The sequence below is a fragment of the Dreissena polymorpha genome, chromosome 10 (genome assembly GCF_020536995.1).
Source record: "Dreissena polymorpha isolate Duluth1 chromosome 10, UMN_Dpol_1.0, whole genome shotgun sequence".
Lineage (NCBI taxonomy): Eukaryota > Metazoa > Mollusca > Bivalvia > Myida > Dreissenidae > Dreissena > Dreissena polymorpha.
Genome location: NC_068364.1, coordinates 11,559,779 through 11,573,288, shown reverse-complemented (window position 1 = coordinate 11,573,288; position 13,510 = coordinate 11,559,779). Strand labels below are relative to the sequence as shown.

At 33.3% G+C, this 13,510-nt stretch overlaps 1 protein-coding gene across 6 annotated transcripts in view; it reads right to left on the bottom strand.

Annotated features, from left to right (window-relative positions):
- The window catches only part of LOC127848793 (neurabin-1-like), a 142,118-nt gene that overhangs the window by 41,139 nt on the left and 87,469 nt on the right, over positions 1-13,510 (bottom strand). Inside the window, exon 1 of one of the 6 annotated variants that reach the window (XM_052381406.1) lies at positions 11,936-11,978. The exons of the other annotated variants lie outside the window; for them this stretch is intronic. The gene's annotated coding sequence lies outside the window, so the exon portion shown is untranslated. Of the gene's footprint in view, positions 1-11,935; positions 11,979-13,510 lie in introns of those variants that run through there. 6 annotated transcript variants of the gene reach the window in all.

The following is a 13,510-nucleotide window of genomic DNA, read 5'->3' as shown; positions in this document are numbered from 1 at the left end:
CCTGTGGTTTATGACACCCATATTGTTAACTGCCTATGACAGTTATTGCTGCTGATCATAACAAGATAATCAGATAATCGAGATAATCAGTTAGTATGCAACAATTGTCACCGGGTTATGAATGTTCAAAGAAGGTTTCAAGACTGAAGAGACAATTAAATTAAGACAATAACATTTGTCAAGAAAATTGATTTAATTCATAATGATGTTGTTTTTTCCAAACATATACAGGTTCAAGTTACAGTTTGTTCAGCATTTTTGGAATTAAGGGGTCGGGTCCCTAGGGGTTGGGAAAAATTGGGAATATGTGTTTTCAATATTATATTGACTAAGATGTAACTTGTAGAGCTGGATGGGTATCAGTAAAAAATTAATTGACAACAAGTAAAACATTTCAAAACGCATTTTCTTTAAAAAAATTGTCTTATTAAAGGGACTGTCAACCACAAATGACGAAAAAAGAAAAGTTGTAAAATACCGTATTTTTTTACAATTATTAGTTTATATCGATTAAAATATCAGGACTGGTATATTACATTAGTTGAAAAAAGTTAATATTTTCACTATATTTAGTAATATAATTTCCCGATGTGGAATCAAAAGTACATTGCGAAAATAGGTGACATAACGATATACACACTATAAATAACGCTAGTAGATTGATCATCTTCTATATTAAATATATACAATTCACTACGCGGTAGCACAATTTGCATTCCTGGGTTGACCACGTGATGATGATGATCAATCTACAGGCGTTATTTATAGTTAACTGGTAGTTATCTGGTAGACATACCCAGTAAAATTTATTACTTAATCTACTGAAAGTATGAAAACTTAACAACTTTTTTCAAGTAATGTTATATACCAGTCGTATTATTTCAATCAATATAAACTAATAATTGTAAAAAAATACGGTATTTTACAACTTTTCTTTTCAACGTCGTCGTGGTTGACAGTCCCTTTTAGACATCAATTTGAACCAAAATATTTCACAAAATTATTTATTGTGAACAAAAGCATAGATTTGTCCATGGTTTACTCCATACAGTTCATCTGCCATACATCTACAATCACATCAATTTGTGTCGTTTTTACACAGCAATTTAAAAATACAAAATAAATCAATGAATTTTTTTATTTCTTAATTAAATAAAATTCATGCTCTTTAAATCTTACCACTCATCAATGCTCGAAAAGAAAGTCAGATTACTTACTTTGTAATTATTTACTTATATATATAAGCTTTAATTTTTAATTAATTTCATTTCTTTTACATTTACAATGTCTCACAAAAGTATGCATAATTTATAAGCTTACTTGTTTTTTACTCAATAATCCAAATCCAACAAAACTTGATGTATTGATACTCACAAAACTCATAATTCAAAGAAGAGGGAAAACAAAATCCTGAAAAAAAACACTTGACCATGTCAGGTCACTGGCATGGTCACCCCAGCCTAAGGCTAAAATGCCATCCTAAAAGAGCCTCTAATGGGGCCCTTCTTTGACACAGAATAGGGTAAACATCATCTCAAGAACCATAAACCAGAATTTATGACATCTTCAAGAAAGATTTGCAATGATAATTTCATATCAAGTCCATAAACGTAAAATAAATCTTTACTCAGCTGAAGATGTTTATGGCATTCTAAGCACACTGGCAAACTCATAAATGGACTGGTCAATCCACGGTAAGATTTAAACTTCAAGTCAACATTATGAATATATACATTGAAGCTAGAGTATCAATGAAAGCCTGGTATTTGATATTGTTGTCATATAATTACCACCCATCAGAACAATGTTGTCTGACACTGACACAATACAAAAACACTATTTAATCTCACTGTAATTTTCAATAAAAATATGAAAGCAACAAGACGTCTCAATTAAAGAGCACTCAAGACTAAATTAACTGACAATTATGTAAAGTGAGCCACTTTATTGTAATCTGAAAATGAAAATTACAAGATTCAATTGGTGATTGTTTATTTCAAGTGGATCAGTATAGAGAAACAATGAAACTTCAAATCGTCAAATTATCCAGTTTCTCAAATTATGCAACATTATCAAACAACAAATGAAAGTCTACAGTACTGCATGTGCAATTTGCTTGAGAGAACTGAGTGCATAACATATAGATTAACAGATTTTAAACATATTACAGACTCATAGATTTCAAATCCCATGTATATTTGATGGCTAGCAATGACAGGAAAACCAATATCAAACGCATTCAACTAGTTTAAATGACGAGATATATGAGGTTCATTTAAAAATAACATTTTTACAACTAAAAAGTTCAATTGTGTTTTTAACAACAACAAAGACCCTAATATAATTCACATTAAACCACACTCTACCTAACATCCAGTCAGATCAAGTCATGTCCCATCACAAATTTATGCCAACTTCATCAAATGTTATTTGCACAATTCTGACCTGATGCATAAAAAACCCATAATAGAGCAAAAAACACATCCACAAATGAAATCCTATCCACTTATCATTCACATTGTTTCTAAAACAAAGTCATATGAACATTTTTGCCTATTACCTAGGGGTGGCCTACTCTAACCCTTTTAAAAAGCAATGTTAAGACCTGCAGATGGTTATCAGTTATTTCTTTTTACCATCCGTCACTAATGTAACACTAAACATCATGTAACACAAAACATCATTTCTATGTTATCAGTTGAGAAACAGGAGACTCTCCACCTCTTTCAGGTGGTCAGGGTATTTGAGATGTAGTTTCAAATAAAACAACATTCCAGTGGTGTAATTTAATATACCGGTAACTGTCTTTAAATGGTATTAAATGTAAATATAATATTACCATTATGAAGGCACATTATGCAAATGTATATATATATATACAAAAAACTATCAATCTATTAAATAATACAGAAGCAATTTGTCAATATTATGAAACAATAAAAAAAAATACTTGATTGAAACACTTATTATGAATGTTGAATAAAATTGTTTGCTCACTCTTTCGAATTCTTCTATCAGTATTTAAAACAAATTTTGATTCAATAATGTATATCAGAATAAATCTAGTCATCATATGCCCCCATTCCGTTCGCATTACAAGTTTTGTGCTAGCAAATCGTATAAAATCACAAACAAACCTATAACACTAAATTAATTATCTACTTAAATCCAGTTCTGCCTTACAAAAGAGCTAAAACATTGCATAATTCACCTATAGTTGAAAATACTCAAACTAGGCCAAAACAGCATGCTTGAGTGTACAGTAATTAATTTTAATTACCTTTGTTACATAAATCATCCCAAAATTGTCCCACAAGGGCATTAAATAAGCCGGGCCTTATCTGCCTTTAAAAGATTTGCGCAATGTATTACACTTGCATGTGGCTCAACAGTCCAGTTAGCCCCATGGACTGTTGTTCAGTTTCCATCCCTGTCCAGGTGATTTTCCCTTTACCACTTAGATGCGTATTTTGACCTGTTTGTATTCGCTTAGAAAGTTTAATTTAATTACAGACCTTTCTTTCTTAGATTCAAGTTTTTACGGCTTCACTTCCAACCCTAAGATACTGATGAGCAGCAAACAGCATAAAACCTGAACAGACTGAGAGTGACTCGCAGGCTGCAGTTCTGGTTTTATGCTGTTTGCACATAGCGTTTTTTACTTTGCTTCTAAGTGGGAAGGTGGGATAAGCCTGGCCTTATCTGCCTTATAAAGATATGAGCAATCCACTTGCATGTGGCTCAACAGTCCAGTTTAGCAACATGGACTCTGGTTCAGGAGTCCCCATCCCTGCACAAGTGATTTAGGATGGTCATGTCACCAAAACAGATAGGTTACTAATAAACCAAACAGCTGGAAATTGCAGATGTAATTCAAACACAATTTGTTGGTGGGTCTTTAAAAGTTAATTATGAAGGAGTGCTGGGACAAAATCCGGTTCCTCACATAAAGGAGCCTTTAAGGCATGAAGGGAATTTTCATAAGCTTCCAATTAAATGCCAGAAAACTGTACACACTGATTAAATTAATATATTCCCTTAATCTTACTGTAACCAGGTTGCTTGGTTGATAGCATCCTTTTCGAATTCAGATATGAATTGTTTAAATTTGATGCATCAACACCAATTTAGAAAATCTGTCAAGAATGAAAATGTATTTGCTTTTACTGCCTATACCAAGAAACAGACCTAAAACATATCTATAACAAGAAAACCGCCTTGCGGGTGCAGACCGCTCATCTAATTTTCTTTTAAAGGTGAAGGGACCTATCTCAATACTTCAATCACAAAGGAGGGAGGGGTGGGGTGGAGAGGGGTGTATAGTGTTAGTGTGTGGTCATTTATTACATTATATTCCAAAAAAAAGGGGGAAAAAATGCAAAAAAAATAAAAATATTTAATAATTTATTATTTTTTTTGGGGGGGGGGGGGTATTCTTGGGTGGGATGGTTGGGCGGTATTTCAAACATAAAATAATAAAAAAATGTTTTTGTTGTTTAACAGTTTAACAATGTTTAAAAAAAAATGGGGGGGGGGGGGGCGGTGGGGGTGAGGGTGTAGTAATTTATTAGATGATCTTTAAAAAAAATGATAACAAAATATTATTTGTGGGGGGGATTCTGGGGTGGGGGCGTGGGGGATGGTTTGGGTGGAGTCTATTGTGGTATGTCAGGTAAGAGTTGTTATGTCAAAGTATCAATCAAATCTAATCATAAATAAAGAAGGTATGGCAATTTTAGCAAAATTTAATAATTTTACCGTGATAGTCAAGGTCATTCAAAGGTCAAGGTAAAATTCAACTTGCCAGGTACAGTACCCTCATGATAACATGAAAGTATTTGAAGTTTGAAAGCAATAGCCTTGATACTTTAGAAGTAAAGTGGATCTAAACACAAAATTTAACCATATATTCAAAGTTACTGAGTCAAAAAAGGGCCATAATTCCGTCAAAATGACAACCAGAGTTATGCAACTTGTCCTGTACTGTCCCCTTATGATAGTTTGCAAGTGCTCCAAGTATGAAAGCAATATCTATGATTCTTTAGGAGTAAAGTGGACCAAAACACAAAACTTAAATCAAATTTTCAATTTCTAAATATAAAGGGCCCATAATTCTGTCAAAATGCCAGTTAGAGTTACATAACTTTGCCTGTATAGTCCCCTTTAGATAGTTAGTAAGTGTTGCAAGTATGAAAGCAATAGCTTTCATACTATAGGAATAAAGTGGACATAAACAAAAAACTTAACCAAATTTTCATTTTTCTAAGTATAAAAAGGGCACATAATTCTGTCTAAATGCCAGTCAGAGTTACACAACATTGCCTGCACAGTCCCCTTATGATAGTTAGTAAGTGTTGCAAGTATGAAAGCAATAGCTTTGATACTTAAGGAATAAAATGGACCTAAAACTTAACCAAATTTTCAATTTTCTAAGTATAAAAAAAACACATAATTCTGTCAAAATGCATGCCAGAGTTATCTAACTTTGCCTGCCCAGTCCCCTCATGATAGTAAGTAAGTGTACGAAGTTTGAATGCAATAGCATTGATACTTTCTGAGAAAAGTGGACCTAAACACAAAACTTAACCGGACGCAAACGCCGACGCCAAGGTGATGACAATAGCTCTTTTTTTTTCTTCAAAAAATAGATGAGCTAAAAATAAATACAGGAGAAACAGGTTGACAGACAACAGTGTGACATGTAACACAAATGGGCATAATCTAGTCTGCAAGATCACTGACCTGTCACACACCAAGGTCTGCCTGGTTTATGATCCATCACCATCAAAAAACCAACACTATGAGTCAACAGGAAGTCCATCACAAACATAATGCTCTAAGTCAGACTACTTTCCACACAAGATGCAACAGTTTTGATTCATGTTCAGCTCATATGCAATGAATGCATCAACAACACAACACTGTTAATGTGTTTATTCTTGATACATCTCTCTTGCTCCAGGTCTTATCGCTAGTTTTATTATCTGACATCACAGCAGCCATCACCTTACTGGGACACTACTGCCTCAAGGGCAATAACTCTGACTACTTTGGGGCAATAATTGGACTGATAGTCATCTTGGCCAAATATTGTATCTATGAGCAAGCTATTCTGGTATGCAAACATTACGGTTGTTGTAATATTAGAGCTGTGTTTGTGTTTAAAGCAAGATTTGCATCATCAGTTATACAATACTAGATAATCGTCATGTATTAACATTGATATGAGGAATTTTCTATTACCCTGCATAAATGACACTGCCATATAATGGATGACCATGTCTGGACCATGGTTAGCAATGATGGAGATGTGTGACCTTCATAAAAGAAGCATTAAAACAACATTCTTGGAACTGTGATTTGTCCATGTTAAAATCAGTGATAACCATAGTAAAGAATTTGTATTCAGAATTTGGTTCAAAAAAACAATCATGTTGTTACATTGATTGGATCTAGAACATATCATAAAAAGTTGTAGTCAGTTCTTTCTTTGTTGTCTAAAATGTGATTTGTAAAGTCCTTTGAAACCAGGCAGTCAAATGTTCAAAGATGCACTGCAACCCAAATAAGTTTACAAAGTCAGTCTGGGGGTGTCATATCAGAAATGCATACAAACAAAGTCGCTTCCGTGTTATTGGCCTTACGGACACCTGTCAAAAACGTCAGGTTTTAGAAACCAAACAATGCAGACAACACTGGCTATTAGATGTGGAAAACAATGCCATTCAATGCAAATGAGCTGCACTCGTGAACAACGGGGGCTTGATGCATGTATGCAAAGAGTTGTACCAGATAAGCCCAGTAGTTTGCACAGGCTTATCAAGGACTCATACTTTCAGCTTCTAAGGGTTTTTATGCCCCCGGTTGGATGGCATATCAGTGATTTTTTTTGCTCAAATTTACAGCCGAATTTCGGCTGCTTCCCAATCGCAAAAATACACATTTTTTCCCAAAAATCTTACCTGAACATGCACTTAAAAACAATATCACTTCTGTTACTTATAATCCTATTTATAATGCTTAATTTTTCCCAATTTCATGGTTTATCGCGCTATTTTTCCCAATTTCACGGTTTATCGCGCTAATTTTCCCAATTCAAATGGCACAGGCTGTAACAAATTAAAGCAAAAAAAATCACTGCATAAAGCAGTTGAACTGTCCGTCATGATGTCAGTCTGTCCGTCCGTCCGAAAAAACTTTAACGTTGGCCATAACTTTTTCAATATTGAAGATAGCAACATTATATTTGGAATGCATGTGTATCTAATGAAGCTGCACATTTTGAGTGGTGGAAGTTCAAGGTCAAGGTCATCCTTCAAGGTCAAAGGTAAAAAAATAAATAATTTCAAAGCAGCGCAGTAGGGGGCCTTGTGTTTTTGACGAACACATCTCTTGTTTCATTTAAAGGAGGTATTATAAACTCTTCTTAGCGAAAAATTCCACTTTAAGCGAAAAGTGCCATCCCTGATCAGCCGTTGCGGACTGCACAGGTTTATCTTTGATGAAACTCTACGAACAAGCATTAGCCCCATTTTCCCAGCACAAGACTCAAATTGATTAAATTAACCACTTAGATTCGTATTCTGACGCATTTGTAGTCCCCGAGAAAGTTAATTTTAATGAAAGTCCTTTCTCATTATATTCAAATGTTAAAGGCTTTATTTCCAACCCTAAGATACTGATGAGCAGCAAGCAGCATAAACCTGAACAGGCTGTGAGTTACTTGTGGGCTGTTCTGGTTTTATGCTGTTTGCACATTACAATTTTCACTTTGCCTCTGAGTGGGAAGGGGTTAAAATGATGTACACAGATTATTGCCAGACATTTTCTCAATTTCTCAAACAATAAACAGAAATTTCAGCATATTTTTCACGCAAACCTGTCAATTTGTATTCATCTACTTAAAATGGAAACTTGTATATTGCTGACAAATTGAGGTGGTTAAAGTTTTATTGTGATACAATTGGGTATGAAATGTTGGACAAAAACCCCCAAAAGGGCAAACATTATTTTAAAGTACAATTGGACTTAATTTATTCAGGATTTGTGTCATATTATTTCATCTACATATGTTTGAAAATCCAAAAATTAAATCTTTATCTCATGTGCCTGAGGCTCATGCAATATGTGGTGTTTGAACCTGGCTTCAATTTTCAATAATGCCAATGGTTTGATTTAATTTTGATTTTATGTCTGAACACGATTCAAACCATCAATACAGTAAACAATAAACACAGAACTTGAAACAAATTATTGCGCAATTGGAGATCAATCAATACAACAAAATCAGGATGTTGATAACAAACATATACAACATATGTTCAACATGTTTTGATAGTTTTCATATTAAAATTGTACAATACCCACTGCTGAATCCTTAGGTTAAATTAAGAAAAAGACATAATTTGATCTAAAATATTCATGCAGTCTGTGACTAGGTTTCAACTACAAAAACTTAATGTTTTGCTACAATTTTCTGAAAGGTTTTACAAGCTGTTGCACTAATATATCTTTGTATTTTATCCAACAAAGCTGTCTTCATATAAATCAAATCCGATTCAGTAAATTAACATACAATTGCATAAATTCTTGTGCAAATGTATAATTTGAGCAAAAAAAGTTTTCAATTTTCATTTATAAATTGTTATCATTTCCTGGCCATGCACACAGATTTTACTATTGTATTTACCCAATCAACCAATGAACTGATTACTGAACAAAATAATTATCTAGCAGTTGATAAAAAAAATAGTATAAAATACTTAAAATATAATTACCTTCATCAAAAATCAATCCATCAAATAACAATCCACTCCATAAAACTTCTTGATTAATAATTTTAAAAACATCTACTTCACAAAAGTATTTAAGTCCCAAATACAACCAGCATTGAATACACGACTACTGACCAGTCATTAAACTGCCAACATCCAATGTGCACATAATAAACATATCAAGATAGTCACCACAAAAACATCCACCTGTCAAACGGATCTGTCAGTTTTGTTGTTACTGATGTCAATAAATCAATTTCACACAAATCACGGAAAAATAATAACACAAATGTCTGAGAAACCTGTTACCCTACCAAAGATTATGAATTTTATTGGCCTTCAGGCTAACAACTTCAGACTTACAGCTGAATGTCTTTCAGAACTGTTGTTGATCGAGGATGCTTTTTAACCCTTTACCACTTATATACGTATTCGACCCTTTACCACTTATATATGTATTTGCCCCTTTACCACTTATATATGTATTCGACCCTTTACCACTTATATACGTATTTGACCCTTTACCACTTATATATGTATTCGACCCTTTACCACTTATATATGTATTCGATCCTTTACCACTTATATATGTATTCGACCCTTTACCACTTATATACGTATTCAACCCATTACCATTTATATATGTATTTGACCCATTACCACGTAGATACATTTTTGGACTCATTTGAAAGTTAAATTTTATTGCAGACATTTTTTTCTAGATTAATTTTTTAAAGGCTTCATTTCCAACCCTAAGAAACTGATGAGCAGCAAACAACATAAAACCTGAACAGACTACGAGTCACTCAAAGGCTGTTCTGCTTTTAAGCTGTTTGCACATATAGCCATTTTCGATTTGCTTCTGAGTGGGAAAGGGTTAAGCAAATAATATATACACAGGGCTGGTTTCTTAGATTCTGTGGCTTACTATATTATATAAGATATAAATTGTATCAGGAATTTCAATTTAAGCAGCTTTTCCTGCTTTAATTTATGCAAGCATTTTGCAATTTTGTCACTTTTGAATCGTCAACATTAACTGCCTAGCATCATTTTGAAGCAAATGTTTTCATGAAACTAACCCATCTTAATGGACTTAATTTTACACAAAAAGTACATGAAATATACTACAATTGATACAAAGCAACATTTTTAGGGAAATCAAGTGATATTCAGTAACAGAATATGTAAACTTCAGTATTTTGACCCCTAAAAATGTCATTAAACCCCTGAACATTTCAAGCACAGGGTAATTTGACTCCCAATAGTTAAAATATATTGAAATCCCTGAGTATATGATATATGAAACAAAATATCCAGCACAGTTTGGACTATTTCCAATATACAACTAGTTCATAAATGTTTACAGTGCAAAACATGTTTTGTTTGAAAAAAACACACATAATCTTACCAATTAAAATCCCCTTTCACATTCACAACCTCCAAATAAAGAGCCAAGTAATTTCCTTTTAATCAGTCAGTGGTCACAGTAATTTAGGCCAGTAATTTGTGGTGCAAAAATACACAGTGACTAAATTAGACTCTTTTATTCCTGAACATGTTCAGAAATCTTAAATTTAAAATATCGTGAGGAAATCAGGAAATCGCTGGCCATTGACAGAAGATATAATTACACAAATTATCATATCAGTTTTTGTTTTTTTCAAAACTGAAAACACAGTTTACATTTAAACACCTGTCAAATTTTGCGATAATGAATAATCCATAGCGCATTTTCAATATTTGCAATAATGATTTGTAAACTTCAAATGAAGAGTTGAAAAAATGTATGTAAATAAACAAGTCATAGACAATATATTAAGCTGATTAAGATTAAAGCATAATACACTAATAAATATTTGAACATGGCTTTTAAAAATAGGACTTAATGCATGTGCGTAAAGTGTCATCCCAGACTAGCCTGTGCAAACATGCGCAGTCTAATCAGGGATGAAACATATCACCTAAACTGGATTTTTGCTAAAAAGATACTTGCTTCATATGAAAAAAACCCATACACCAGCACATGCTAATCTGGGATGACACTTTACGCATTATGCATTAAGCCCAATTTTGCCACAGCACAGCTCATATACTAGTCTGCTTAATAACAGTCTGATTTCAGCTTTCATTATAATAACATCCCATGTCTATAAAACAGTCCCATACAAAAATCATGACATTTATTAGAAATTCTCCGTCATGCATCCATCATTAAGTGCAAACTTAAATGCCAAACTTGCACATGCCTTTTACTATGCCATTAATCACTGAGGCAAGGTAAAATCTACACACAAAACTTTGTTGAACAAAACTTGATTTCCTTCAAAAGAACAATTACGCTGTTCAGTTTAATTTGTGAGCAAGGAAAGAGCAATCTAAAATTCACCAGGACAGGTGCATTTAAATGTATCTGCAAGTATTATCAGTTTTATCACTGAAAGTTATTGTTGAGCTACATGTTAAACATATACATGTTTTCAATGTGATCAGTAAGGCAGGTTCCATAACTATTCCATCTGACATTCAATTATTATTCTATTATTATATATGAGCCATGCTCTGTGAAAAGGGGGTTTAATGCATGTGTGTAAAGTTACATCCCTTATTAGTCTGTGCACTCCGCACAGGCTAATCAGTTAGGACACTTTCTACTTTTATGATATTTTGCTTTTAAAGAAAGTCTCTTCTTAGCAAAAATCTAGTTTTGGCAGAAAGTGTCGTCTTTGATTTATTGGCAGACTGTGCGGATTGCACAGGCTTATCTGGGATGACACTTAACGCACATGCATTAAACCCCCTTTTCACAGAGCACAGTTAAATTAGATATAATATCAACAATATTTGACTCCAATTTAGAGTACAGCAGAATAATAATCATTCTGACATCAGGATCGTGGTTGTTGTCGTCGTCATTGTCATCCTCCTCCTCCTCCTCCTCCTCCTCCTCCTCCTCCTCATCATCATCATCATCATCATCATCATCATCATCATCATCATCATCAACCATATCAAAATTAAATTATCATTTAAAGTATCAATATATGCACACCATGTATATGAATAAAATCATTAACAAAAACATAAAGAAATTACTAGAAATATATATTTTTTTAATCAGATTTAAAATATCAGAAGAGATTCCATCCTATAATACATACCATAAATGGTAAAACCCAGGACACGTCCATCCAGGCAAGTAACATAGCTAGGCACTGAGATAGCATGGTGTCTAGTAACATTTACATACACTCACACACTGAGGGGAAGGCAGTGGTTTAAGGTAGATTGCTTTATTGCAGCCATTGGGGTAAAGGCAAATTTAAGAGGCTCACATAATAGGAGGCTGGTTTAAAACATAAGCTTTCAAGTGCTATCACATTTCACACTTCATCTGCCCAGCTGAATAATGCATGTCTGAATAATGAAAACTGATGAAAGATACAAATGTATAGAGTGATATTTGATATAAATTTGTTCTGGATTATCTGAATGTATTATTTGAAAGTCAATTTATTTTTTAGTGTGTTCTATCGGTATTTAACTACACAATTATACATTTATTCAACCTATCATCAGCTATTAGCATTGACAAATTAACCCTTTACCACTTAGATATTTATTTTAACACATTTTTAGTCCCATAGAAAGTTACATTTAATTAAATATCTTTCTAACTAAATTGAAGTTTCAAAGGCTTCGTTTTCAACCCATAGGTACTGATGAGCAGCAAACAGCATAAAACCTGAACAGACTGCGAGTTGGTCTCACAGGCTTTTCTGGTTTCATGCTGTTTGCACATAGCCATTTTTTACTTTGCTTCTGAGTGGGAAAGGGTAAAAATTGTTGAAAAATGACTTGTTTGGTGATGATGTTGATCTGTTTATTACTGTTGTTAAGATTATTTTGTCAAACACAAAACTATTGTTTTCCGGATTTTACAATTGCTTTCATATAAAATCTTTTGGCTAATGCAGTCGAAAATATCCAGTTTTTTTGTCTGTAAAGAATTGTGGACTGCAATAACTTAAAGATGGTAAAAACTGACATAATAATCTGTATGCATAGCAAATTGAGCCCTAATTAATATTGTGGTAAAACTGGGATCAATGTGTCAGAGCTTAAAGGGTTGTCCCAAATTAGCCTGTGTAATCTGAACACTAAGGATCTTAAAAACTGTTATGTTCTTTATTGAGCAGTAACTGTTTTACAATGATAATTTTGATCTTTAGTTGATAAAAAACAAGACTATTGCCAAGCAATAAAAGTCCCCTATCGCCTCCACCATTGTCAGAAATTCCACCATTGTCAGAATATTTTTTTATTTGTTGCCATAGCAACCAGAATTTTTTACGTAGGAACAAAATAAAAATGACATGCATAATGTCAATATTGCCGTCTATCCATGTTCCAAGTTTCGTGAAAAAATATTAAGAACTTTTTAAGTTATCGCAGGATCCAGAAAACCACCATTTTCAGCAGTATTTCTAGTCTATTTGTTGCTATTGCAACCAGAATTTTTGATGTAGAAACAAAATGAAATGGCGTGCATAATGTCCATATTGCCATCTATCCATGTTCTAAGTTTCGTGAAAAAATATTAAGAATTTTTTAAAGTTATCGCAGGATCCAGAAAACCACCATTTTCAGCAGTATTTCTAGTCTATTTGTTGCCATAGCAACCAGAAATTTAGACGTAGGAACAAAATGAAATGACATGCATAATGTCAATATTG